This window comes from Lolium rigidum, chromosome 1 (genome assembly GCF_022539505.1).
Source record: "Lolium rigidum isolate FL_2022 chromosome 1, APGP_CSIRO_Lrig_0.1, whole genome shotgun sequence".
Lineage (NCBI taxonomy): Eukaryota > Viridiplantae > Streptophyta > Magnoliopsida > Poales > Poaceae > Lolium > Lolium rigidum.
Window position 1 is genome coordinate 146,239,459 of NC_061508.1, and position 5,700 is coordinate 146,245,158.

Below are 5,700 nucleotides of genomic sequence, written 5' to 3' on the forward strand. Positions count from 1 at the left end.
CTAGAATCGGATATGGATTTCTTAAATTGGATTCAGCGTTGAATTTGGTACGGAAATTACTCTATCCCTTTACACCCCTACACCACTATGGATTTCTTAATATGGAAATTGTATAGACCAACTAAAAGATGGATATATCAATGGAGATAGAGTAAAACATATCTTTCCAAAAAAATTCTTCACTCATGATCTTCAGAAGGACAAAGTTATAACAGTCCATCAAAGTGGTTCTAGTGAGAACGTAATAGACTTATTAGTGAAGGCGCTATGTGTACTTCTACATTTAAGAAATCCATTAACAATGTTGGACTGCGACGACTCAGAGATATTCTTTGATATTGCCATCATGGGGAGTGAATACGTATACTGTACTCTTTGTTTTTCCTTTATCATAGTTTTGTCCTACTGTGTTTTTCCTTAGTAAGGTTTTTAACGAGGCATACATATATATTCACAGTTAATGGACATTCAGGGTGTGGGGTGCTATGAAATTTCTATTTATATGGATATCTATAATGTTAGAGATATATTTCGTGTACGTTTAAACGGTTAGTTTAGGATAGAGATAGGACTCTCGTGTCTTGTCTTGCACTCCAACATGATTCTGTACGCCTATATATACTCGCCCATGAGGCTCAATAATACATCCAACACATTACGCCAATCCCTCTCCCTCTCTATCGTTCTACATGGTATCAGCCGCAAGTTCCTGACCAAGCCGCCGCACAGCTTCCGCGCCGTGCCGCCCCCGGGGAGCTCTCTCCATGGCCTACTCCGGGGGCCGCGCAACCCGTAAGAGTGTTCGTTCGCCGATCCGTTGATCCGCTGCCCTCGAGTCTTTTTTTTCAATATGTAGATTGGTTTTCTTTTTGCGTCGCCGGTCGCTCGACCGGCGTTTTTCTTTTTTGGTTTACCGATCATAGATCGGATTAAGTCGCCCACCGTCGCCGTCACCGCGCGCCTCTACTCCGACAACGGCGTCGATCTACACCGGTCATCTTCATCAACCGCGCGGCACAGCCGCACGCGTCACACACGGGACGCCTACGTGCGACACAGCAGGCTGTCTCGCCCGCGCGGTCTCCATCGCCGGTCCGTCTTCGCCGTCATCGCCCGGGACATCACCGACAACGTCGCCAACGACTCCAATCTGCGGCGCGTAGTCCACGCCATGGCACGTGTAGCGCCACCGTCGGTCTGATCAACCGACCCCGCGCACGTCTTCGCCAAGCACGTCCCCGAGCACGCGCCTACTACCGATCGAGCTACGGGTTGCCGTTGTGTCGCCCCTTCGGGCCGCAGCGCCGCCGCCTTTGGTCCATGCTACCGGCCTCCGACGCGCCTTCCAAGGTGTGTACGTTGCTGGTGGCCTCCAGCCGCTGCATCGACTCGCGCCCTGCAGCTACGCCGGCCCCTCGGACCGAGACGTCGCCGCACTCAGTCTACTTTGCCGTCACCGCGCACCGACGTCCCAGGCAACCTCCGCGCCGCCTCCCTTGGCGCGCTATGCCACCGTCGGCGCAAGGTCTACGTCAAGCCGCGGGTTCTTCCTTGCCTACTTCGAGTACCGCCGCCGCACCTCCACAGGTAACCTGCATGACCACTTCTGGTCGTCGTAGGCCTCGCCGACCACCTATACAGTCTAGGCATCCAGCATGGTCACTCCTAGTCACCGCTGGTTTCGCCGCCTTCTACGTCTCCGTCCACCACGACCTCATGGTCCATGATGGTCCCTTCCCTCGCACGTCCGGTATTGGCAACACCGACGCGTGCCTTCGTCCCCGACGCGTCCCCGAGCCTGGCAAGCTCGGACCAGCGCCTCGTCTTCATCGGCTTCGACAACGTCTTCATCGGTATCGCCTCTTCTACGACTGCCTCGACCGCGTCGCCGACTTCGTCTTTGCGTACTTGGTTCTGGCAAAACAGGAGTATGCCTTCGTCCCCGACGTGCGCCTAGTTCTGGCAAAACTAGGGCAGCACCTCGTCCTCGACGGTTCGGACTGCATCGACTTCGGCATCGACAACCTCCACGACTGCCTCGACGAGTCTCCGTCACTCTCCTCGCGCACTATGCGCTTGCGGCTTCATGTGCGGCTACCTCGACACCGGCACCCGACCACGACATCGACCACGGCATCCCCCTCGCGCGGCTACCCCGACCAAAGTTGCAGCACCCACACGCTCTCGGCTACCTCGATATTGGCACAAAGGGCTATCACCTCGCATGAGCACATCGGCTTCTTCTACAGTCCAAGCATCCGCGACGCGACACAGTCCACGACGCTCCCGCTACGACTGCGGGGGAGTGTCAGCCTTTTGGGGTCCACTTCGGTTTGTCTCCAGTCTGACCGTCCACGTCGTTCATGTTGTTCACGACGCTCCCGCTACGACTGCGGGGGAGTGTTAGAGATATATTCCGTGTACGTATAAACGGATAGTCTAGGATAGAGATAGGACTCTCGTGTCTTGTCTTGCACTCCAAGATGATCCTGTACGCCTATATATACTCGCCCATGAGGCTCAATAATACATCCAACACATTACGCCAATCCCTCTCCCTCTCTATCGTTCTACATATAACCTCTATGCCATCAGAGCATCTCCACTCGTCTCCCCACAGAGCCCCCCACGGCCACTTTTTTTCATCCGGACGGCGAAAAACGGCCCAGTCAGGCCCCCGGTTCCTCGTTTTGGTCCGGATTTGAGCCTATTTTCGTCCGGACTCCCCATGCCATCCCGGTTTCCCGGGGTCTCCCGGGACTCGGATAGCTAAACCAACCGCCCACGCCCAGGTGTCTCCTCTTCGTCCGGATTCCCGAGCCATCCTCTTTCCCCGAGAAACGCCGCTTGGGGAGCATACGACTGGAAACTACTCCTCCCCACGCCAAATCTTCCTCCAATCCGGACGAAAATTTCGCCGGATTTGGGCGTGGGGAGCGCCAACGAGTGGGGATGCTCTCAGAGCTATAACCCCTTCGGCGCTACTAGTGTAAGTCCCTTTTATAAATTCATGTAACTCTTGTGCAACCAATCCTCTCATGACTATGTATGGAGAATTTTTTTTGCATTGATAAAACATGAATAAGAAGATTAAGCTTGATTTCTCAGTAGTCTATGTTAAGGTTGTTAGTTAATTTTTCTCTCTGCGGATGCATGTGAATTTATTTCTCTAGTATCTGCACCGAAACCACTCCCATTCTGCCCGACAAGTGAGTAATTATATGATAGGAAAATGAACAGGTGTTGTCTTCATCAACAACTTGTAGATAAAACGCCAATCTATAACATTTTGACTTAAGTTTGTTAAAAATACATAAGAAGCAAAAAAAGAGAATTATTTATGAATAGTAGGTAACATGATTGGACAAATTTGCCCCATTTTAGCACGACGTCATATTTGTCACTCGAATAGTGTTCGAAATCTAGAGATGGAATTTTTTAGAGTGTTACATTCATGTTGCTTGTATACGCTCTAATATTTTCATATATTCTTTCGAGATTTGTACATATGAATACCGAGAACGAGTGCACGGGGTGCATCGGTGCTCATTGAAACTGAGAACGAGTGTACCTGGTGCAACATAAGACCCGATATGCACCCTTTCCATGCACCAAATCAATGCATACCTAGGCCTCCCTTGTGCCACTGTAAAATCGCTATCTGATACTTGGCCAACCAATACATGTTTGCACCTTCATAGCCTCACGCAGTTTAAAAGATAAGAGTAAATTACACTTTTTACCCTCTAATTATGCATTTGTGACACTAATTACCCCATCGAATGAAAATATGTGTAGATTAGCCATTATAAAAACTTTGGACCCTTGTTTTCTTATGTGTGTTCATTAGGCAAGGTGTTAGGTGATGATCGGGGTGCAAAAATATCAAAACGATAGTGAGGAATGGAACATATGGATTAAAGAAGTCTGACATAATCATCCATGATACGCTCCGATATTTACATATTTCGTCACTCCACATTGACATATCATGCCTATCCTATCTAACAATAACAAGCAAAATGCTAAATTAGAGCTAAACCGTGCTTAAAGCCTCCTAACACTGGTGGAAAAAGGGGCTTTGGTCGCGGTTGGCAACTGCCATTAGTCGCGGTGGCCCAACCGCGACCAAAGTAGCGCGACTAAAGGCCCCCCCCTTTAGTCGCGGTTCCTTACGAACCGCGACTAAAGGCCCATCCACGTGGGCCGCAGGGCGAGCGCTGGGCGGAGGGACCTTTAGTCGCGGTTCTTCCGGCCAACCGCGACTAAAGGCCTCCGCAGGGTTTAGGGTTTAGCCCCCCTCCCCCTAAATCTGGTTTCTTTTTAATTTGTATTATTTTATTTCTTTTGGGTTTTAATTTTGAAGGAGTTTCACATATTCTACGGTACTGTATACATACATGCATATGAATGTACAATTTCAAACAAATTTGAAATTAGAACCAAAAAGAATTCAAGAGGAATATACAATATATATTTAATATCGGATGACCATATACAATATATATTCAATATCGGATGACCATATACAATTTTGAACAAGTTAGTTACAAATTCCGGTGCACATAAAGATCTACGTCATCGTAATAGTGTTCTCCTCTAGGATCGATGACTTCCTCGCCAACCATCCAGCTAGTTCCTCTTGAAGTGGTCGGAAGCGAGCTTCGGACTAAGCGTCTTCCGGAGGTTATTCCTCAGGATGTTGTTCTCACACGTCCGGTCCCGCTCATTGCGTATCTCCGGATCCTCTCACAAACATAGTATCCACATAGATTGGTCCCCGGTGGCTGAGTATCCTCAGAATCGTCGGCACTCGCCATTTTAAAATGTAGCTCTTTTTTTGAATTCACCGACCTTGGTATCTACGAACCGTCTCCAAACCCTACTGAGGCAAAGAAAATTAAATAAACAAGAGAGTTATTAATTAGTTACTTGATATTAGGAAATGATGAACGAAATAGGCCGATCGATATAGAGCGCAAATGAATGAAAATAATTACTTTTGCATCATTTTTCTCATGTCGCCCGAAAGCGCCGGATCCATATTCAGAGAGTCGTGGACGAGAACTGAGGAGGTCTGAACTTTAATTACCATAAGAATCCAAGTGGAACCTCGCGGACACGATACATGCACAATCATGCATAACTCATCGATTAGCCACATACCATGCATGGAGTAAACAAAAGAGAATGTGCTCAAGACGAAACACTCACCCAAAATGGTAAGGAAATAGAATATCACTTTTCTCTTGCTGTTTTCTAATAAACCGCCACAGGTCTTCCTCCACGTCGGCGGGGTGGTGTTCTAACACATATGAATTAACGATGTGTGGGTCAATGAACCCAACATCATGGATGTTCCTTATTCGCATTTCCCGCTTCTTCATTCCGCATAATATATAGCGTACACAACAAGATAGTTAGGACAATATATATATATATATATAGTGCGGGCAATGAACGAGATGGGGTAGAAATTAATAAATCACTTACGAACGTAGCAACCGATGATAGATTTGTCGAGCTCGCGCAGATTGAACAGCTGGAACAATTCACTCAGTAGGAATTTGTACCCGATAACGTTTGAAGTGATGCACATATTTAACTTCCGCATAGATATAGTCTTTGGCGTTTTCATGTTTTATGTAACCCTTGTACCAATTTAGCAGACCTTTCATTTGTCGAGGTAGATCCTCTTCT